Raw genomic sequence first — 24,751 nt, 5'->3', positions numbered from 1 at the left:
TACAGGTTTTGGAAATGAAGGAAATTCTGAGTAAAACCATTTGAAGTCAAATGAGGAATCCAAGCAAAACATTAAGTTAGTCCCATTTGGTCTCAATGCTATTAAACTACATAAATTATCTTAGAGTCTCTAGAATAGTTAATGTCAAGTAGCAAGATATAGAACCACAGTTACTATTTAGTGTAAACATCATGAAGTATTCAGGTTATGTAGGCTGCATTATTTTACACAGAAAAGACTGTGGATAGTTTCTTATTCCCAGAAGGATTTGAATGCTATTTTCTTCTCAGCTGAGTGAAAACAGTACCTCAGCTGTTACATCTGCAGGGAACAACAGATGAATAACCATGTATCCTGAACATGTTGTATTGAACATTGATTATTTTAGTAATGTCTTTTAATGTTCTCTTTCCATATACATAAGTGATATTTAGCCTTTTCAGACTAAATATGTTTCAGGTGAACACTTTATTTATTTATCTGTGAAAATTTTATTAAATTCAATGTTACATTATTTTTGCTGCAAATTATTATTCAATGAATTCTCACCAGGAAGAAACTTATTCTGGTTTTGTCTGCACCCATCCCCTCCCCCGGACTGTAATTATTAGGAAATTAGAACAACATACATGACAACTTTGAATAACTCTTCTATCCCTAAGATGAAATTTGTTGGCATAACAGTGTGGCAAGTGTTCCTGAATTAGATACACATGCAAAAATCTGTGGTGTTCAGACCATTCATGAACAGGAAAGGGCTAATCATTTAACCAAAATATTCTTCCAGCTGCAGTTGTAATTTCATTTTTCAGGTTACTATTTAATTACTGTTAAAATAAATTAAGAAAATTTGTCTGAAGGATGCCATATCAAAGTCTGCTATAGTTGATGATAAACATTGCATAAATAGCTGACTTTTTAAAGGTGTTGGAAAACAGAATTTTCACTAATATGGGTGAAAGACCCTGAATTTAGTTCAGTTTCAGACTGTGTGAACAGTTTTCTAACTTCTAGATGGATATATATTGAGCTTAATATCCTTCTGTTTCTAGATCAGTTATCTATATTAGTGTTGCTAAGGGTCCTGACATGTTTGACTTTAAATTTAACTCCAGAAATTTCCAGGAGAAAAAGTAATGGATTTGTTGACTAATTAAGTAACTTTATTTCTTTGGAAGTGGAAGGAAGTCTATAGAAAATTATTCTGTGATAATTAAGCAAAACCATTAATTGCATCAATCACACCCTTTATTCTGGATATGTCGCTGCTAGTGTGTTTGTTTAGGAGACAGATAATAGAGCAAGACTTTCTAATAGTCAATGATGCCTATAGATGATGCCTCATCCAAAAAAAGTCTAATATTTTGCTAGACTTTCATACAGTGGCTTGGACAATAGGACAAGCATTTTCAGGCAATAGTGCAATATACTTTATCAGTTTATGTAGTTCTATCACTTCAAACTCATTTTTTTGAAGGCATATTTCCACATAGATGTAAGCAATTTTTCAGAGAATTCTGAGACTGTATAAAACAAGAATTCTGAAGTACATAAAAAGGGAGGAAAATATTTGCCTCGAGAACTTTCTTCCAGCAAGGAAGGCACAGAAGGAAACTGTCCCTTGTCAGAGGCTTTCTCATTATTATCTTTCAAGGGAATAGCTGAATATTCCTGGTGCCACTAAAAAAACAGGTGTTGTTTTTTTTTTTTTTTTATGAACCTCAAAGGATAAGCAGGACAGATTCCAGCAGAAAATTAGAATTGCACCTGAGGTTATGGACACTTTGACATATCAGTGCCAGTGAGGGACTTACTACAGCTGCTGAACTATATGCTGTCAAGAAGCCAGACCTGAGTGCTGCAGTGCGTTATAGAATCATAGAACAGTTAGGGTTGGAAAGGACCTTAAGATCATTTAGTTCCAACCACCCTGCCATGGGCAGGGACACCTCCCGCTAAACCATGTCACCCAAAATGAGCATTCTGGCTCATTTTGTATAATACCATGTATACATGCAATAAATTAGTCATACAAATAGAGCACTGCATTTTTTTTTGTCACTATTTTTGTCGTATTGATATCTTTCTTGATCGCTGTGCATCATGGGCAATTTAAGCTTATATGTTTGGCAACCATAGCATTTCTGCCTGTAGCCAAAGACGGTTGTATTCAAGAGTCTTTCTGCACTTTGATCTCTATAAGATCTCTTTATCACTGTCTGCTAGAAACTGCTTTTAACTGTTCACTTGAACCATTCTTCCTCTCAGGAAAACATCTGAAAATGAATACTTAAAACAGTCAGTAAAAAACAATTGACTTTTTTTGCCTCTCTTTACATATGGTATTTACCTCTCTTCATGAAAGGGCATACCTTTGAACACTTAACTTTTTGTATTGTATTTCATATGCAGGGAGACTTGTTTATTTCCCATTACTGTCAGTTATTTATAATGTGAAAAAAAAAAGGAAAATTAATTTCTGGGTTTTATATAAAAGTAATTGGTGTCAAAGTAAGGTTGTCTGTCCAGTTGTAGTTATCCAATTCTAAAGTTCTCCAAATGAATAAATAAATAAGTAAACTGAATAGATATTGATGGGCATGGCAAATGTCTGTATGTCATGCCAAATCTTGCAGAGCTTAACTCTAAACATTTTGTTGAAGTTTATGCAAGTCTAGATTGAGTCTTGAAAATCGGACCGTTTGGAATGTGAATACCTTAATCACTGTCAAAAAGTTAGTGTTCTATCATTTAAAAAGGAGTCAGTTTTACTGTGGGGAAAGACGACACACATCCTGGAGTGACAGCTACAAAAACCTGCATCTTAAATAATACTGATCAAATTATAAACCAAACTAATTGCTTGTGAAGATAAGGAAAATTCAAACATCTGAAGAAAAATCTTGTGACAGAAAAAGGATGCTGATGAGAAGATTCACTTAGAATGATCATTTAAGGAGAATAAAAAGAAAGAAAAAATAAATAAAAATAAAAATGTTTTTATTCTGTAACCTAAAAAATAGTTGACATCCTCATAGAGGTAACTTGAATTTTTCAGATAAATTATTCTTATTCATACCCACTTTTAGAAGAGAAAAAAAAAAAAAAATTAAATATTCTATTTCATTTTTGTGGGGGAAAAAATGAAAAAAACCTCTAAAGCGTCCAGATGTCCTTGTGGCACCTTAGCCGCTAGTAGGCTACTTTTATATGCTTTCTAGTATTTTACTAAGTTGTTAACCAATGATCCAGCAACTTGATATGAATCCCTGGGAATATTCAGATATCTTTATATTAAATAAACATAGAAATTTCCATCAGATCTGAATATTGATCTTGTGGTTGAAAGAGGAAAAACAACATTCTGGTTGGTCTCATCCTGTGTTGCTGCAGTGCTGCTGGGAGAGGGGCCAATCAGAAGACAGCCTGTGCTGGTGTTCCTTTGGGAAGGATGGGGTGGGAGTGAGCATGGATGAATGTTGGGCACAGCAGGAGGTTGGGGTTTACCTGGACTGGATCTGATGCATCAATTCTTGGTGGACAGCATCCCACCAGCTTCAGATCCTCACCTGGGCCTGGTTTTCCCAGGAATTACTTGGAAAAGAGCTGCCGAGCCCCTCTCCATGGGGAAGGGGTAAGCTTTGCCTTCCTTAGGGCCTGGATCATGAGAAACTCATATGGAATTGGGTGAGTGTCCCTGCCCATGGTAGGGGGTTAGAATTAGATGATCTTAAGGTCCTTTCCAACCCTAACTATCCTATGATTCTATGATTCTAAATCAAAGTAAATAGAACAGTAGAAGCTTAGCTAATGTCCAGATATATAGCTCGACCAGATCAAAGAATAAAGTAAATAAGATGGCTTAATTCCAGTGACTTGCTGTCAAACACCTAAGTCTAAACATTTATCAACTTCAAAAAACAGTTCAAACACTTCAGCTCTAACCATGGTATGAGGGGTGGATGTCATCCTATTGAGGAGAAGAAACTGAATGCTTTTGCCTTATGTTTTCTTAGCAACTTTACTGACCCACAAGGGAACAGGAGGATTGACTATACAGGAGTCATTTGACTCTGAATCAACTTCTTTCCAAAATTATCATCCTAAAGAAAGCTTGAACAGTTTTTAAACTGAAATTACAGGACAGAAAAGTTAGGCATCTGTCTCCTTGCTGAGTACCTGTTCTCTGGGCGCAACACTAAATGTCTGCTCAGTTTGCCTCTGAGAGTGTCCTGTTCCATTAAAGGCATTTTTGTGAAGCTGAGTCTGAAGGAAGAGCACTTGAGCTGAAACTTAAAAGCTACAAATGGCTGTTTCAGATATTTCTAACTAGCTCTTAGTCTTACTCAGTCCTACTAGTAGATAGAACAGCATTTATGTTTGCAAGGTGGCTTTGTCATCACAAAAGACCATTAAGAGTTTCTTTTTCTTCAGCTTTGGGAATGGTGTATCAACAAATCGTTTTCCTTTCTGTCTTAGCTCTTTAAAGGCAGCAGAAGATGATCCTGTTTTCCTTACAACCAAATGTGTCACAGAAGAGGTAAAAAAATATAGCTAGTAAACAAGTCATAGACTGCATATTTCTACATGAATGTCTTCAAAGCTTTCAAGTCTGGTATACAATGATACAAAGATTGGAAACTATAGAATAAAAAGGATTTAGAAGATATAATTATTGGATTCCTTATCTTTGTAAGTAAAAAACAAGCCTCAAATTAGTAATTTAAATTGGTCTCCAATCTATATGTAGGAAATATTTTGTAGAATTAATGATGTAGAAAATTGTTCAGATCTGATAACTAATGATAAAAGGAAATTATTAGTCATAAATAGAATAGATAATAACTGAAATTTTGTTTCAGGCAAGAGAAATCACTGCAGCTGAAGCTCTGCAATTGAGAAACAGCATAAAGCAAAAATCTAAATTTTATTCATTCTCATTCAGTGCTTTAATCAAAAGTTTTACATTAAGATTTACATATTATGTAACTTCAATTGTCCAAAATTTGGGCATACTGAAGCTATTTATGCTATCTCACCAAATGAAATAATTTATCTCAGACTTAAAGAGCATTTTTAAGATGTATTTGCTATTTTGCCTTGGTTAAATGATCTGGTTTACAGTATTATTACCCCATAGAACAGTTGCACAGATGCATGTTGCTCTGCAGTTCACAATGAAGCAGGTATATAAACCAGTTTTCCACTGGACAAAAAGTTTATAAAATTACATCCCTAGGTTCTGAAAGCTATGAAGCACCCCTAACCTGTGTACCCACTAATCCCCATACTATCTACACACATTTCAGTTCTTCAGCAATCTACAGACATGATCCTTGTCAGTTCAGAACAATGTGTTTTATAAAGTACTTTTAACTGGGACACTTCTCCAATTTTTTTCTGTGTTCACTTACAATTTATAGATTTTCCCTTTTGTGGTCTTGTTGGGTGCAGTAAGATTCTCCAGACAAATGCAGTGGGGTAGCTGTTGAAATGCTATATTTTTGCACAAAGTATCTCCTAAAGACAACATCACTTTAAATAATTTTTTTAACCAAAATATAACTTCACAGTAACCTAACCTTGAATCTTAAATGAATATCATTACTTGAAAGGATCAAGGAGAGAAAACTAAAGGTTTTAAAGTTACATATAAAACTAGAAAGTGTGGATGGTTTAAGATAAAATAACAAGTCTTTAAGAGAAGATGGTACAAAAGTAATTTGTGCAGTTTATTCATATTCTGCTGGTCCCTTTACAGAAGACTGTAATGATAACAGTCCAATACTGGTTTTGCAAATAATTGACTTTTGGTTATTAAACTAAGATATGCCTGCTTAAAATGTATCAGAGATTTTTCAGAGGACCTTCATATTCATGTAAAAGTTTGGCCACATCTCATTTATAGTACAGGTCAATCAGCTTCTGGGTTGACCAAAAAAATCATAAACCACAAAACAGTTCTCAGGTACATGATTTTTTTTTTTAACATCATCATAGCAACTTTTTCTTTTCTCCTCATTTTTTTTTTTTCCGAAGAAACAGCTAGCTGCTGAAAATTCTTACAAAATAAAAGGACAGATAACTAAAATTTAGCAGATCTTCAGAAAAATTAAAATAGAGACTTAAAGTGGAAGATATTTGGCAACTTATTCTTTTAGTGTCCTTTCCAGTTTCACCTATGTAAAGGCAAAAATGGGGGCAGGTTAGCAAACTTTTTTCTTACCCTAATTTTATTTTCTGATGCTTTTATAAATTTTATTACCATCAAGCAGATAAACATTACAACTTATCAGGTTCCCAACTACTTTAAATCCACAGACTGGCATGTTTATTCTACTTAAATAAGTATGCGGTTTTGACAAGGATTTTAAAATGCGTGTCAATCAAACAAGAGGATGGTATTTTTCTCAGTTACTTCCACTGTTGACATATGGCATGGGAAAAACAAATGTAGTACTTGTCATAAGGCTGCACATACTGGTGTTATCTGCTAAGTAACAGAGCCATAAACATAACTTCCAAAGTACCATGAATTTTCTTTGTTTCTCTTTTTGGACTGGATGATCACACAGCTGTCGTGCTGTATATTTTACTCAGATTAATTTATACCCCAAATATGGCTAGTAATGTAGTAAAGAAAAAGTCCTAACTTCATTAAAAAGAAAGAAAAATTCCCTGTAAGTTAATTGGGATCAGTAGTCTATCTAAAAAATTTTTGATTGACTTTTTGTACATATCAGTTGTGTCTGGGAATTCAATCATATGCTGTACTTCTGCCTTAAAGAAGAATAATAAAAAAATCTCCTAAGAAGCTTATTATCTAAAGATGTTCATTAGAGAAGTCTTTTCATAACTAAGTCAGTTTTAACCAATAACAAATTTTCATCTAAGAAAACCTGTACTGTAAGAAACCTCCAGAATGAATTAGCTTGTCTGGGCCACTCTTTTGTCCTGGACAGTGACCAATGGCATATATTTAGAGTAAATGCAGAAAAATAAGCATGTACAGAGTGATTACCCAGCTCTTTGTAATCAGCAATTCAGGCAGTTTCAGTCAGAATTTAAATCCATCTATGCTCTACTAACTTCTACAGACCTATTTTGAATTCATGTTTTTTGTGTGTTCATTGCAACCTGTGCCAATACCCCATAAGTTTATTTGTTTCATAATTAACTCCTTTAGATTGCTATTTCTTGCAATAAATCTACCACAACACCTGATTAAATGAGCAGCTTGCTGTTTTGAATTAGTTTATCCTTTTCAAGTCATCATTTGCATAGATTTAATGATTTCATAGATGTCTGCCATAACCTTCTCCATTATATGTTTTAGGAATCTTAAACTATTTAATCTCTACATAGATGGAAGCCATTCCTTATCTTTGAATACTGCATACTCACCCTTCTCTACTCTGTCTTGTTGAAATGAGGGGGAAAAAAGTATTCCTGTACAACTATTCTTTCTATCAGGCAAATGGAAAGATAAGGTGGATACAAACTATAGAGGTAAAAGAAAAAATCACAGCAATACTGGACAGCACCTGTGGTTCTCCCCATGTTTTTACAATTTCCCTTCTGTCTCCTATAAAACTAATAACATTTATAATTTTTAGATACATTCCTGCTCTTGGAGTTAGAAGTTACTTACATGTGCTTTTGATATCTTGCTTACTCCTCAGAAGGACTAAATATCTTCTCTTTTCCTAAAAAAAAAAAAAAAGAAAGATTAATATAACAGTCCTAAGTAACTTATTTTTATAGTTGCAGAACAATTTTCAGGACTGGGAATACATAGAGGTAGTTAAACCTCTGTGGCTATTGTCAGATATATACTTTTTTTTTCATGCATAGAGATGTCCAAGGCCCTTAACTTATGAGTGAAACTTGATCTAATTATAATGCTGCTTTCATTTGTATTGGAAGCTCAAGAAGACAAGGGACCACCTAGTTCAAGAATACATGAAAAAAAAAATATTTTTTCCTGCATTTTTTTCATTTTGATGCCAAATGTGGATAAACCAGAACAGATACTTTATCTAATTAGATATATTTAAAGAAATGCTTTTCTTTATTAAAAGCTTTAGAGCTAAGCACATAATTAGTATATGCTGTAATTAAGCCTCCAGTGACTTATAGATCAGTTGGCCTATAGCTAAGAGTGTTAAAAGTAGACTTAAAAACTAAGATTAAAAAAATGTAGGGAAGCTGAAAAAATGAAGAACCTCTTTCTTGACTAATTTAATTGGATTTTAATCAAATTAGAGTTGTCTATAGTCAACAGAATCTGAGGGGTGAGATTCTCAGTTGACCAAATGAGCATGTAATAAATGGATGTCTTTTGACATCAGATAACATGTTGGGTCAGGTGCCTAGGACATTTGTAATGTAAGCCAAGTTCTGTTTTGTATTTCATGGGTTGTGAGCAGCTGCAAAATTATTTCCTGATTTAACATTACTGATTGTAGTAAAGGCACAAAAGGAAGGAACCTGCTACATGATCCTGAAGTATGTGAAATTTTATATTACATTAAAAAAAAAAAAAAAAGAAAGAATGTAAGATTTAATGTAATAAACATTTCATATTAAAAACAAAAATAGTCCTGGAAGCTGAAGGCAGATTCAAGGTCTTCCAAAGTAGTCTACACACTAGAATACAAAGTCACATTCATCCTCTAGTGCTTCCTCTCTGGTCCAGTATACCCTGCACTTTTATCTGCCTGAGAACATCTTCACAAGACACATGCAGATTGCCTTCCCACACTTCAGGAGACTATTGTCTGGTGACTAGGACATGAGCTTTGAAAGATGCAGATCATTGTTTGCAGTGAAAGGATAGGATTGAATCTGGGAGCCCAACCTACTCAGTGGGTGCACTAAGTAGTAAGTCAGTAAGCAATATGCAGCATAGGAAAAAAGGGAGAGGCTTCTCTTCTCTGTCTGTGGTCTAAATTTGACCTACTTTAGATTTGTAGTGTGTGAAGAGAGTGGTCCTGCCATGTCCTATGGCTGCTGGGAGTGTTTACTGGATTGAGTTTTTGGCATGATTCAGACTTCACTCCTCCTAGTTTCTCAATCTAAACTGAGCTCAGACATGATCTAAGTGCTGAGCTGCTTAAGCCTGCCAACTACAGGACAGTTCTGGGCACGTGCAGTGACTTAATAGGCACCTGGAGAGATTTAGCATCAAATGTTGAAGACTTTATAGAGATTAGGTGTCTCCAGCTCAGAAGGTGAGTCAGGATTTTGCAATTACAATTTCCCCTCAGCGGCTCAAACTTATTTTGTTTTAGTATCTAAATCTTGCAGTGGAACTTGCCTTGAATGCCCTCTACATCTAAAATAAAACAAACAAAATCTGTCACTTTAAAGTAGTAGGGTTCCTTGTTTACAGTAGTTAACTGCAAAAACATCTTTCTTTAGTGAACAAACCTTAGAAACACGTTAAATGCTCATCAGTAGATGAAAACCTCATAAACCAGGTCTCTGCACTTATGACCCCTCTGATCTAGGGAATAGTAATACTTAATCTTTTTAAGAGAAAATGTGCACAGAAATAAGAACATACGAAGCGCATGGCATTGAGAACAAATTTGTTTGGTAGTTTGAACAGCATTACTGACAATTAAACCCAAGGTTCCTCATCTAAATGCCATTCTTTTCTGAAATAATTATGACGTTATAATGTACATCTTGTCTGAAAATAGGTGAAATGAGTGCTGATCATCACCACTATGAATATGTAAAGGATTTAGTTGAAGGTATTTGAATTTTTAGGTCACCAAGACATAGCCAGAGACAAGTTTCTGACTTGTAGCAGGTTAGGCCACTCAATCCTTAAAACCTATTAAGAAAAATTTACTTTCTAAATCAACAAGTTAGCTGGAATAATTTGAATGTTAGCTCATATGATCCAGAGACACAGGTAAAATGACCTTTATTATTACCTCTGGTTAGGCACTAAAGTTGAAATAAGCAAACAAACAAAAAAAACTAAAATGTGTGTTCCTAAATTCTTTTGCTGTTTTTGAATGTCTTTTCCTTCTAAAAAAAAAAAAAACAAAAACCCAAACGTGCAGTTCTCAGTTGTGCTGAGTTCTTGCCACTGCCACTGGTTTCACTTCTATCCTGAAATCCACATATCTAAGTGGTTTATTCTGAGGTCATTCATATTTGGAAATGGTCAAGCTCTCTTTTGTGAAAAATTTACAAGTCAGACATCAAAATTAAACTGTTTAAATGAGTCGTCAAGTCTTTATTAGTCTATATTTAGGGATCCTACTCTACTATCCTAGATATTATTGCACAAGAAGAGGATTTTCCTCAAGTACTGAAGTTACCAGACAAAGCAGAGTCCCAGACAAAATCAGTGTTTATATGCTTTTGAGTATCTGGATTCTTGTCACTAAAACAAAGCTCAAATAGATGGCATATTGTTCCCATCGCACAGTTTCCTAAAGTGTCCTGGATCAAAAACATGTTGATTCAACTAATTACATCATATAGGGAGTGCACTTTGGATAGCATTCTTTGTTTATGCTACACTTACCTGAGTCCAATAATACCTGTGATTCTTATAATTGATGGTATAAAATTTTAAAACTTGCTAACTCTTCTTTGACTCTTTTGTCACATTGTTAGTTACCTTGGGATTATTTGGCTATATTTTTTTCCATTCTTATTCAAGTTGAAGTCCACTGGGAAGGGAAAATGAAGAGCTGAGAAATCAAAAGGATTTGAATGTAGATAAAATAGCGTTTTCTTTTTAAGGTATGTTTCTTTTTGTCTTCTTTTTTTTAAGATCTTTACCACAGACTGATGTTCTCAAGCCACAGGCTATTGAACTTTCTAGTACAAAGATCCACCTGGTGCTGAATAATCACACACAACTTTTGTGTTTGATCTGTTCAACATGAAGCTTTTAAGTCGGGCTTCTGAAACCATTGCCCATCATGCTGACCAACACTGTGTCAGTTCCTTGTACTTCCCTGCCTGTATGCATTCATCTGGTGCCTCTTACCTTACCTTACATTCAATTACAAACTTTTTCTGAGGCAGTAGCTGTGTTTTATGGTTGTACTATATATATATATATCTGAAGCCATCTCCTAAGTATTATCACAGTGCAAATATCAATCAATAGCTATTTAAAGTAATTTATATTAATATAATTTACTGCTTTCTTTTTTTCAAGAGTAAAAAAATGTATATCATGCTTCTAGCAGGGCACTTCAAGACCATAGATCTGCATTTAAGGGTAATTTTAATTATGCATATTTTGAATATAATAAAATAAGCTCTTTAAATATTCAGCTCAGTGAGAGTTGGAATCAAATGAGTCTATTTTGTATGTGAAACTCTCAAAGATCAGTGAGTTGAGAAATTCAAACACAGAAATTCTTTCATTACTAAGTGATTCTGAAAAATGACTACAATTCAGGAAATAGTAATATCTGTTTCTTATCTAGTAAGGTTCCATAGGACTACCTTTCCTCAACACATGCCTCATGCCCTTCATTCTGACTCTTCCAGCAACCAGATAGTCACTTACCCAAGTGCTATCTATATTTTGAAGAAATGCTTCTCCTTGTTTCTGGAAAAAAACAGATATATGGTTAGGTTCTAAAAGCACTGCAAATGTATATAATTACTAGTTGTGGTGGATCAGACTAGAACATATAAAGAGCTACATTCTTTATAAAATGAGCTTAATCTGCTAGATAAAACAAAATTATTTGCTGATGTGTGAAAAAAGACTAAGAAGAATCCCTTCTTTTCAAGTCATCTGCCACTCCACCAAATACATCTGGAATTCAGTATCCCAAAGTTTAATTAAACCTGCAGAAAAATTAACCATTTACATACAATCTGCAGAAATTCTAATTCTGGTCTTCTATGAACATGACTATAGAGCTGCATTAAATGGAATTATGGTCAGAAGAATTTCTCCTAAGCCACTTATTTTCAGTTAGAATAATTAGCAGCATTAGTTTTATTAATACACATACTCAAGATTCTGCTGGTATATATAAAGAGATATATAAAGCAGATATGTCAATTTACTATAATTTTCTCTTTGACTTATTGCATATTCACTCTTTAAAATGTTGTGGGTTTACAACCTTCATGAAGACTCAAACCTGCAACCTGAACATGGGATGTAGACTCAAACTGAGGGTAAGACAAAGTTGGTTTGGGTTGATGGAAAATATTACAACATTCAAGAGAAGTTTTCTACAAAAGTTTTCACATATTCTACCTCTTATGCACTCTCTCATATTCTTTTAATGCATAAAGGAATAAAGGAAATTATTCACTCAGTTTAACATACTTAGCATTAGTAGTTAGATGTGCCTGAAACCTCAGACCACATGCTGTGAACATTCACATAGATACATTAATCTTTTTACCTACTTAAATAAAAAAAAAAGTCCCAGAGCCAGTTTGTGTCTTAAGATAAGAAAGCAAGGAAGGCCACTATCTCCTCAGAAGAAGCTGCAACCTTAGAAATAAGAGGAGAAACAGCCCACCAAGAGACAGTGAAGAGACCCAGTAGAGAGCAAGAAGACCCCAGACACTGTTATTATTGGACTGAACTGCTGTGTGAAGGGCAGGAAACTAATATTATTAGGGTATCATTGTTCAGTGGGGTTTTTTTGTTCAGGATTCTTCTCCAGAGGCACCTAATTCCTACAGCTGTATTGCTCAAATAAATTACATCATCAGATTTAAAGCCTGGGTCTCTGCTATGGAATACCTGGGTTAGAGAAGCATTGTTAACAAATGTTCTCTAAAAGAATGGCACTCAAGCATCAGAGTGAGGGTGACTCTTCTATGTTCACAGATGTTCATATGCCTATACTTCTCCTATTAATTATGCCTGAAAACTAACAGTTCCAATCAGAAGCATTTATCTGTGTGCAGAGAAGGCTCCAGAGGATGGCAATTGACAATGCATGTTATTAATATATGTTTGTTATTCAAATGCAAAATAACAAAAAATTAAATTAAGTAGCATGGCATTTCATCACACAATTGTACTAAGGAGACGACTGTACATGTTCTCTCTTCCACCAAACATCCCCTGGACTCTAAGAACAGTTAAATAGTTGTAGAAGAATATCCCAGTAGAGTCATTAGTTACCCTATTCCTTTTCTTTGCAACTACATGGTCTCATCAAAAGGAAAGAGGATTAGCTACGCTTTCTATATCGTGGCTGTGTTAATAGTTGAAGTTTGTTACTGGCAGTCAGAAAAAAATTGAACTAAACTGTACATTGGGTGGTGAAAGAGTAAGACAAAAAGAAGAGAAGTTGATTGAAAGAAAACTTCACTTTATTTTTATTAGTTTTTATTATATTTGTTATACTTTTATTTAGACATTTTTCTCCTCAGAGCTTCAGTCATTTAATCCTCTGTTTTTTTCTTACTTTTTCTAATACAATTTAATTAGATATTATTTTAGCCACAGGCTTTCATTTCTGTCCTATAGTTCTTAAGCTATGGCATTAGTTATTTATTTGAAATTGTCAGTCATTTTGAGTCAGATGGTTTATAACTCCACAATGCAAAGTGGCTGTTGGATTTTGTACTATATACATGTATCAATTATTTTGGTAAAGTGGATACTGTTTATACTGTTAGAAGCAAAGGAAACACATATTTAATATGACATTCTCATTCTCAATCTTCAACCATTTAAAAGGGAGATATTCTTTTACCTTCTAGGCTTTCTCTACAGATACTATTTTACCTTCTAGGCTTTCCCTACAGTCTCTAGAGTGATACCTCTGGAATATTATTACCTCCACTGTAAAGTTCACATCTAATGTAGGTGGGCATAATGAATCATGCTTATTCCTGTCCATTGAGAAAACCTGGGTGATTAGGTAGGTTGGTTGGTGTTTACATTTTAGATGACTAAAATAAGGAGTGATGGTTTTCACCGTTTTGATGTGAACCCAGCAAGAATATAAAGGCAATCCTTAATATTACTATCTCTTGTTTTTAAGTAGGTACATAAATGTAATTATGATTTTGCTTTACTAAGATTGACTTAAAATACTCAATTTGTTTTCCCTTTTGTTCTATCAGTCCCAATTTGTGTCAAATGACAAGATATGTGAAACATAGCTCGCCTTTGTTCTTTCACTGCTGTGACGTCACTTAAAATAGTGCTTACAAAAAATATTGTTTTGCTTTTCATTGTTTTCTAAGCAGTAAAGTCTGTGGAATATAAAACTCATAAAAGGTTGTTTCATTCTTGCACTTGATGAGGTGAGGACATTTAGCTCTTTCACTGATACTATGATGCTCTCCTTATTCATAACAGTCTTATCTGAGTTTATCAAATAGTTCAGTTGTTTACATTTTAGAGTCTTCAGTTTGTGGCAAATGAGCATAAAGTTGTTGAATTAATGACACCAAATTTTAAACTAATCTGTGTGATTAAACTGTATATCTTGAAGCCATATAACTTAAGGGAGACAAAAACAAAGGCCTTTGAAGAGTTTGGTTCAGTCGTTAGCAATTCATCTGGGGAAGAAGAACCTGCATTGCCTGTTGCTGCTCAGAAATGGCATGTCTTGGTTGGTGGTAGTAGTATAGAGAATTCTCTTGCATTACTTCCAGCCCGTGAATAAAGAACTCTTCAAACCAGCTAAATGTTTTTTTTTATTGTTTATGGCTTACTCATTATTTTATATAGCACTGGTGTGCATAAAGGATAACCAGTTAATATATTTGATGACTAAATAGTACATTGCAGCCCTTACAGTTCATATCATTGTAAACCCATCACTTCAGTAATATGAAGCAGAAAAATGGCATTTTAAAAGTAAGATGAGATAATAAACAGCACCCACCCTCCTTGTTTATACTGCAGCAGTTGGAGCTTATTATTGTTCTGTGTAAAATGCTAAGAAAACAACCATTTCCAGGCTGGATAAAAGCAATGTAAATATCAGCTAGTGTATTAAGTGCTATTAACCCAGCTGTAAAGAGCTTATTTGCACAAAATGTTCAGGAAGAAACTCTTATTACTTGGCGATATTACTGGACCATAATCTTTAAACAAACTCTGAAACCACTAGCTAAAACCATAGACGTGTTGAAGTGGAAGCAAGTATCTATGTACAAGAGCACTTAAAAGCCTAGTAGAACAGCCTGAACAGAAACAGGCACCGTTCTATTGCTCAGTTATAACAAAAATTAGAAACTTATGCTGTGCAAAGTAGGTTTCTTTTGATGAAAGCTACACTATGGAGTTTCTTAGAGACATGAAAATTTAGAGGCTTCTGAATACAAATCTGTTTCACAGCAAGGCACTTCCTAAACTGAAGCATAGCTGGAAATTGAAGGAGTGAAATCAAATTCATCAGATAGCTATCGCTACCACTCTGAATTATTGATTGTCAAACTTATCTGTCTACTGTAATCAATAACAACTGGTTCACAAATAAAATTTCTCACTGTCTGTATTTATACAGATGGAACTGGCCACAACTGAGTAACTCCGTCTTGTGTAATTCCACTGTTGCTGCGTAAGAAGTTCAGAGAGAACCAACACAGAATATAGATAGAGAGCAACTGAGTTTTTTTCAAATAACAGTCAACTGTGAAGCAATTATCTTTTTTTGTTTGCTTGTTTCCCGTGGGAATGATCAGCTCTGTTATTAGTGGCCTTAAATGAAGAAACAAAAAAGGACGTATTGACTAAATAAGATTCAGATTCTAGAACTTCTGGGGAAAAAGCCCAAACCAAAAAACCCAACAAAAAAACATTTGAAGACATCACTGTGCTGAATAATGGAAAAATATATGTAACACTAATTATACCAACATGCATATTAGCCATAACCAGTAGGCAAATGACTCAACAACAGGGTAAACATGCAAGACACTGACAACAAATCTTTCCTCACAGGTAGCAGATATAAATGTTCACTTGGTATAGGTAACTCATAATTTTCCATTTGGATTATTTTGATCCTTTTTTTTTTAAGATTAAAAAAGTTAAGAAAAACTGAGCTTAGCACAAATTATTCAATCTTGAACCTGTTCATTTACAGTTAATAAGTAAGATGCTTGAACAAACTAATCCTGAGTCAACCCTAAATCAAATATAAAAGAATGACTGAAGTAGTAAATGTGACTGAATGATGAAATTTTATCTTTTTTTTAAATATATTAAAATAGCATATTAAGACAAAAGTCTTAATAGAGTGACATTAAACTCTAGGTAGATATTGGGAACTGTAAATAGAATAAAAACAGACTAAGAAAAAGACATTTAAAATCAATTTATATTCAAACTGTAATCCATTTAAATTGAATATTGAGATGAAACCTAGAGTCAAATCTTCCATGTTGCTGAATACAACAAAAAATTAAACCAAAAGCCAAGAAAAAAATGAATGGCTGAATGATGATGAGAAAGCTGAGGTTTATATCTTGTTTCTGGAAAATAAAAAGGCAGCCAAAGGAAATACAAAGTACTTCAAACTGAAATCTGACACACCATACACCTTCTCAAAAAAAAAAAAAAATCAAAGTCAAAACAACCACAACCCCCTCCTGAACTTGTAGACTGGAAACAAGTCTGTGAACATTAGACTGCATTCACCGTGTTTAGTATTTTTTTAATTAAAAAAAAAAATATTTCTGTTAGACAGCCGTTTATTTACAAAGGGTAGTTAAAGTAAGTCAATGCTCACTTCCAGCCACAGATTTCTTCACAGCTGCTTTTTTTTTTATGCTGTGTTGTCAACTATAATTATATCAATTATCAGGCAGCTGTAAATAATTATAGAAAACATGGAAAACTTCATAGGAAGACTTATAAGCAGGTCAAAGTCGTTCTTTCCCTGCTAGCTTCAAGCATTTTAATCCACAAGATTTGACCATACATTTTACGAGAGCAAGTACTTTCACAATAGTTGAAACAATAAATTATTTAACAGAAATCATAATCAAGATCTTCAGTTTCTCTGAGTAATGCCTTTAAACTCCAACCTAAGGCGTTGGAAATGGATTTTTATTTTTTATTTTTCCCCAAATTGCAAACAAGAAAAATGATATCTTGGTTTGAAGCACAAAAATTCACACACCTAAATTATTAGACCCATTAGAAAAACCTTTTACCTAATAACAATAACATCTACTTCAAGAACAGGTAAATATAAAGAGCACAGAACATAGGACTATATTTGTTATCAGCAAACATAAGGGGAATCTGCAAAAGGCCAATTCCTTGTCTTTCTTAAGGAGTCAAGTAGAACAACGTAAGGTCAAAGGTTCTATAAAAGACATGGTTTAGATGTTGTTACATCTTGACCCTCAGTACACCCAGTTCTTCAAAATACCAGGAGATAATTTTGACATGCAATTAACTACAAGAATTTGCTTAAGCAGTTAAATGTGGTTAGAAGCTATTTCCTATCATTAAAACATCCACACTTCTGATTCCAGGATAAATTTGAAAAATAAAACCTCTGTGAAATGGTAGAAGCTAAAAGGATGTTTCAGAATCTCAGTGAAACTTTTTCTCTAATTTAATTTAACAAGGAGCTGACAGTGACCTGAACTGGTTTCATTCATCTTTAGGCTGTACAGTCTAATGTACAAAAAAATGTACAAAAGTCTGCCATGTTGCAGAGAGGCTGCCTGCTCTAGTAAGTCCCACTGACTACTACCTGCTTCTAGTGCTTCATGTGGGTGTTAGGGATATATATAGTAGTAGCCTGGGGAACATAAAGAAGGACTACAGAGTCCTGGCGGAGGTGGTTAGGGGCTCTGGAGCTCAGATAGTCTTTTCATCAATTCTCCAGGATGCAGGGGAGGACCTAAAAAAAGTTAAGAGGATTAGCCAGGTTAATAACTGGTTAAAAGGGTGGTGTCATAGTCAGGGGTTTGGGTGTCTTGAACATGGGACCCAAGCTTGTAGGCCAGGTCTACTGGGGGCTGGTGGAGCTGGTCTGATGAAGGGAAAGAGCAGTTTTGGTAGGAGGCTTGCCAGACTGGTCAAGGAGGCTTTAAACTAGATGGGTTGGGGGAGGGGGGCATCATTCCATCCCAACACACCCAGTCAGTTGCCAGAACCTATAATAAATGCTCTGAGCAATGTAGCTATATTCCAGCCGCTCCAGCCAATGAGCCGGCTTCATTTGGAGCTCGGCTCAGACGCCTCTATACAAATGCCCATAGCATGGGGAACAAACAAGAGGAATTAGAGATGTGTGCACGTCTACAGGAGTATGATATAATAGGCATCACAGAAACATGGTGAGATGGCTCCTATGACTGGAGTGTTGGAATGGAAGGTTACAGGCGCTTTAGAAAAGACAGGCCCGGCAGGCGGGGAGAGGGAGTTGCCCTTTATGTTAGGGATAGGCTGGAGAGTATGGAACTCTGTCTGGGGACAGGTGAGCAGTCCACAGAGAGTTTGTGGGTCAGGGTTAAAGGGAATATAGCTATGGGAGACATTACTGTGGGGATCTGTTACAGACCGCCTGATCAAGGAGAACCTGCGGATGAAGCACTCCATAGACAGATAGGAAAAGCCTCACGCTCACAGGCCCTTGTTCTCATGCGTGACTTCAACCACCTTGACATCTGTTGGAACAATGGTATGGCCCGGCACAAGCAATCCAGGAGTTTCCTCAATTGTGTGGAAGACAACTTCCTTCTGCAAGTAATAGATTAGCCAACAAGGAGAGGTGCCATGCTTGACCTCGTGCTAAACAACAGGGAAGGGCTCGTTGGAAATGTGACGCTCCAGGGCAGCCTTGGATTTAGTGATCATGAGATGGTCAAATTCGAGATCCTCATGAAGTTTAACCAAGCAAAGTACATGGTCCTTCACCCTGGGTCAGGACAATCCCAGATGCAGCTACAGGTTGGGCAGAGAAGAGGTTCAGAACAGCCCTGTGGAGAAGGACTTGGAGGTGCTGGTTTATGAGAAAATGAACATGAGCCACCAGTGTACACTTGCAGCCCAGAAACGCAACCATATCCTGGGCTTCATCAAAAGGAGTGTGACCAGCAGGTCAAAGGAGGTGATCCTGCCCCTCTACTCTGCTTTTGTGAGACCTCACCTGGATTATTGTGTGCAGTTCTGGTGTCCTCAACATAAAAAGGACATGGAACTGTTGGAACAAGTCCAGAGGAGGGCCACGAGGATGATCAGGGGACTGGAGCACCTTCTGTATGAAGATAGGCTGATAAAGCTGGGGGTGTTCAGCCTGGAGAAGAGAAGGCTGTGTGGAGACCTCATAGCAGCCTTCCAGTATCTGAAGGGGGCCTTTAGGGATACTGGGGAAGGGACTCTTCATTAGGGACTGTAGTGACAGGACAAGGGGTAACAGGTTAAAACTTAAACAGGGTAAGTTTAGATTGGATATAAGGAAGAAATTCTTTACTGTGAGGGTGGTGAGGCACTGGAATAGGGTGCCCAGGGAAGTTGTGAATGCTCCATCCCTGGCAGTGTTCAAGACCAGGTTGGATAAAGCCTTGAGTGAGATGGTTTAGTGTGAGGTGTCCCTGCCCATGGCAGGGGGTTGGAACTAGATGATCTTAAGGTCCTTTCCAACCCTATTCTGTGATTCTATGATTCTATAATGTGCTTCTTTCACTGCTGTTTTTCCCTTTCACTGCCAAAAAAAGCTTACCAAACCATTAAATTTTAAATGCCTTCTGCAGAACTATTGAAAATAACATATGAATATAGAAAAGAAAAAAAAAGTAGGACATTTCTATAGATTTCTATATGTAAGCACATGATAGGACATTTCTACTAGAAGTGGGCTTTAGATGGAAGGATTAAACTTGATCTGATACATATGACAATAAGGGGCTTGGTGGGTTTTTTGCTAGACTAGGGCTTTTGTATGACAGTCTAAGCTAAGTCTGGCTCATATCTACATTACCTTAGTGTTCAGAAAACAAGCTAATAAAAGACAGATTGCAGTCAGGAAGGATACATATGGAGGAAAATAATAATTTTTCTTCCTCTATCTATCGTAAATAAACTTTTTTTCTGTTTAAAATTCCTGTGATATTCCTGTCACCATACAGAAATCTGCTTCCAGTCAATCATATGTAGGAGATGCATTTATTGTGGTAAAATTTACTGATATTCTAAGAAAGAAGTGAGAAAGGGTTAATTCATATTTAAGTGTTTGTTCTAGTCAATTACACTTTGGTATATTTGGTATGATTATCAATGCTTTTACTAAATCAAGCTCATTATTGAGCTAGTAAAAATCAGGCATAGATATTCTGGCTTTCCTTCTTAAAAACACATGTGTTTTCTGAGTGGAAACATGCAAGAATTTGTTTTTCAAAGTTTCATATCTTTGTGGTACCAAGGCAATTAGTTTTACCTCTTGACATAGCTAAGCTCATGACTACACAAAGAAGCTAGAAAACTTGTTGGCTGATTTACTGTAAAAGCAATTCCCTTCAGCAAAGGTACAGCCTTTGGGTAAAATATTTGTGTGTATATTTAGTTGTTTTAAAAATGTGAATTTCTTGTTTTGTAGAATAGAAGGAAAAATAAACAATCTTCATTTCCAAGTATGTCTCATTCCGGCAGTGGAAATGAGAATTGCAGCGTACCTGTTCTAAATGACATTAAACCACTGCACAAAGGCATGATTATAAATAAAAGCTTTATTTTCTTCCAGTCAAGTGAAATCTTTACTTTAAACAAATACACCTGTAATTCACATGAAATGTGACTGAGATTGAAACAGTAGGTTCCAAGGTCTCACATTAAGGCACCAAGAGCAACACGAGTATTATACGAAAAAGAACTACTGTTCTAACTATTAAAATTAAGTATTTAAACAGCAACCAAAAAAGGAAATTAGGTTATAAGAATTGCTGAAGATTTGCAGTGATCTGCATAAAAGTCTCTCCTCAGGTATGCAAAATCTAAGTTCCAGTGTCCAGAGGCAATGAAATAACTCAGATAATTTTGGCCTATTATAAGAACAAACCAGGTTGAAACAATTTCATTTCCTCTGTGGCAGAAAGAACAATCTTTAATGGAAAGTGGAAAAAGTATATGCAATATATACATCATTGTGGTTTAGGCCCTGCCAGTAACTCAGAACCACACAGCCACTAGCTCACTCCCCTGCCTTCTTCCTCTCCCAGCTCCTGGAGGGATGGGGAGGAGAATCAAAAGAATGTAACTCCCATGGGTTGAGATAAGAACAGTCCAGTAACTAAGGTATAACACAAACCACTACTGCTCCCACCAATAATAATAATGATAAGGGAAATAACAAGGAAAGAGAATACAACCTCTCACCACCCGCTGACAGATACCCAGCCAGACCCAAGCAGCGATCTAGCCCTTCTGGGTAACTGCCCCCAGTTTGTACACTGGGCATGACATCACAGTATCACAGTATGCTAGAGATTGGAAGGGACCTCGAAAGATCATCTAGTCCAATCCCCCTGCCGGAGCAGGAACACCTAGATAATGTTACACAGGAATATGTCCAGGCGGGTTTTGAATATCTCCAGGGAAGGAGACTCCACAACCTCCCTGGGCAGCCTGTTCCAGTGTTCCGTCACCCTCACTGAGAAGTTTCTTCTCAAGTTTAAGTGGAACCTCTTGTGTTCCAGTTTGTACCCATTACCCCTTGTCCTATCATTGTTTGCCACTGACATGCTGTGGTATGGAATACCTCTTTGGTTTGTTTGGGTCAGATGTCCTGTCTCTGCTCCCCCCAGCTTCCCCTTCTCCCTGGCGGAGTATGAAACTCAGAAAGTCCTTGGTCAGACTAAACATGACTTAGCAACAACTAAAACCACTGGTGTTATCAGTGCTGTTGCCAGGCTAAGAGTCAAAACCACAGTGCTGCACCAGCTACTAAGAAGGAGAAAAATGACTGCTACTGATGAACCCAGGACAAACATTCATAAACTTTTGGTTTTCTCTTTCATAACACTTAAACAAAGTAGAGGCACATGCTATAGATAGGAAAACACTAAGCTGGATGGCAAACTAGTTTGAAAAGGAAAAATTTGATACATAGTAAAACAATAGTTATTCACAGCTTATTACAAAATTGGAGTCAGTTGTCTGATGATAAGTGGTTCAGAGCAGCCCTGCAGAGAAGGACTTGGAGGTGTTTGCAGATGAGAAACTGAACATGATCTGGCAGTGTGCACTCATAGCCCAGGAAACCAGCTGTATACTGGGCTGCATCAAAAGAAGTGTGACCAGCAGGTCGAAGGAGGTGATCCTACCCCTCTACTCTGCTCTCGTGAGGCCTCACATAGAGTACTGTGTGCAGTTCTGGTGTCCTCAACATAACAAGGACATGGAACTGTTAGAACAAGTCCAGAGGAGGGACGTAAGGATAATAAGGGAGCTGGAGCACCTCCTGTATGAAGACAGGCTGAGAAAATTGGGGCTGTTCAGCCTGGAGAAGGGAAAGCTGCTTGGAGACCTCAGAGCAGCCTTCCAGTATCTGAAGGGGGCCTCAAGGATGTTAGAGAGGGACTCTTCATCAGGGACTGTAGTGATAGGACAAGGGGTAATGGGTTAAAACTTATAAAGGGGAAGTTTGGATTGGATATAAGGAAGAAGTTCTTTACGGTAAGGGTAGTGAGGCACTGGAACAGGTTGCCCAGAGAAGTGGTAAATGCTCCAACCGTGGCAATGTTCAAGACCAGGCTGGACAGAGCCTTGGGTGACATAATCTGGTGTGAAGTGTCCCTGCTCGTGGCAGGGGTTTTGGAACTAGATGATCTTAAGTTCCTTTCCAACCCTAACTGTTCTATGATTCTATAATGTCAAGGAAAAAGTAAGCAACAGCAGGAAATCTGGAAACAGTCTCATCTAGTGAAAGAACAAGAAAAAATTTAGAAAGGACTGAAAGAGGTAATACTAAAATTATCTCTATTGTGTCCAAAGGTACACCTAACTATTCTGTATCTAAGGCTAGCCGATAAGAACTGGTTACGAAGGAGTATATGCGGAAAAATAAGATGGGCTGACCTTCTTCTCCCTAGTATATTCCCTGACATTTTTATATTAAAGAAATCTTGCAGTGTGTAAAAGAGATTCATAAAATAAATGAATGTAATGTTCTGAGCATCAGTTATGGATTCAACCTTAAAATTTTTGGCATAAGTCTCAAGGCACAGATTTTGGGTAAATGCCAAAAAGAAACTTTTAATAGAGTTCAGAGACGTTTCAAATGACAATCAGCAGAGATTTCTCTAACAGTAAGCTAGACAAATGTTTTTGAGAGATGATAATTGATCCTGGAATAAGGCAGAGAATGCATCAAATAAACCCTTAAGATCTCTTTCAGACATATTTTTTATTATTCCATATCATCTCTGTCATCTTCTAACTGTCTTCCAGGTGTTTTTTGTTTCTTTAGCAGAAAATGTATAATGTGTTTTATGAATAAACCATGTTCAAAGTTTGGCTGAGGAAGATGAAGTGAGGAAGTCACAGCTTTTCTCAGGTAGAATATGATTAATAGCTACACAAAGCCAGAAATAGACTGAAAATTAAAAGGTCTTTACAGAAAATTAGATGAACTTCAATATCATCCAATATTTAATTTGAAAAAAAAAAATAGAAAAAAATTAAACCCTATTGGGAATTAAATGAAAATTCAGACCTCACATGGGAACACATCAAAGTAGTGTCCCAGTACAACTGAAAAGTTTTTTTCACACAATAACTGAGAATTATCTTCTCTCTATTATTGAACACAGCTCCATGGTTTTTATTATCTTTTTTCACTTATTATGTTAGTAAAATATCTTCTTTTTAGTTTTTCCTGTGCTGGCATTCCATACTCTCAGATGTAGGACCAGACATGGTATTTTTCTTCTCATTATATGTCTGCTTTCTAACAACTGAATGTTTATCTATTGAGTTAGAAATCATCTGTGTACAGGAAGTCAGCTAAACATAATTGTATTCATCACATTTCAATTATATCATAGTTATTATCTCAGGCATCACTAAAAACATGTAACAGTATATAAGCTGAAACTACTAAATCTTCATATAAGGTTTTTTTTTGAGCAATTGGCACCCAGCCAGCCAGCATACTTACAGGCTTCTCAATCTGCATGTCTTCCTGCACTGAACAGCATTTAAAAAAGAAAAAAGTAAATGAACACTTAATTTAGAGGAGATTAGTTCTCAGTTTCATTTTAAAATGTGGAATAGTAGCTTGTTTCTCATTACTTCTAGAAAAGCTTTTCCTCACTCCCATAAGTATGGAAAATCTTATGCCAGAGAGCTAAACCCTACCTTGACATTTGTGCATTGGTACTAATCAAGGCTAATCAGGGTTGTCCCTGTACCACATAGCAACATAATAGTTCTTCTAAACACAGTTACACCCTACAGGTCTTAATTCATTCTTTTAGAGGCACAAAACATTGAGTTCAACTAGTTATGCATTCTCAGTTTGGTTTCTACAAATTGAAATTTTATAACTAACTGAATAAAACCCATGGTTACCTTAATTAATCTTGTCCTATTTCCCTTTGCTTTTCCAATGAGGATAAGTATTTTGATCTCATGAAGAGCAGTCACTTGTGAAAACCACTTCTTGACACATTATTTTCCCCACGTCTATGATCTACTTTGTGTGTTCATCAGTCCTTAGTCAAACAACGAATAATGCAGGATTAGCTCTTCTCAGATACCTTATGGAAGCAACTTGTTTCACAGAATGAATGTTTCTTGAGAATCTTTTAC

At 36.0% G+C, this 24,751-nt stretch overlaps 1 long non-coding RNA gene across 1 annotated transcript; it reads right to left on the bottom strand.

Moving 5' to 3' along the window:
- Window positions 1-7,562: 7,562 nt before the first annotated feature.
- LOC134165511 (uncharacterized) lies at window positions 7,563-24,200 on the bottom strand. Its single transcript, XR_009965566.1, has 3 exons — window positions 24,099-24,200; window positions 11,552-11,593; window positions 7,563-7,706 (listed from the first exon to the last, which is right to left on the bottom strand). It is a non-coding gene; the product is annotated as an uncharacterized LOC134165511 (long non-coding RNA).
- Between the last annotated feature and the right edge of the window lie 551 nt (window positions 24,201-24,751).

This window comes from Pezoporus occidentalis, unplaced genomic scaffold (genome assembly GCF_034315485.1).
Source record: "Pezoporus occidentalis ecotype Australia unplaced genomic scaffold, CSIRO_AGI_Poc_V1 ctg240, whole genome shotgun sequence".
NCBI classification, from domain to species: domain Eukaryota; kingdom Metazoa; phylum Chordata; class Aves; order Psittaciformes; family Psittacidae; genus Pezoporus; species Pezoporus occidentalis.
The sequence above is the reverse complement of the archived record's forward strand: the minus strand, read 5'-3'. Positions and strand labels throughout refer to the sequence as shown.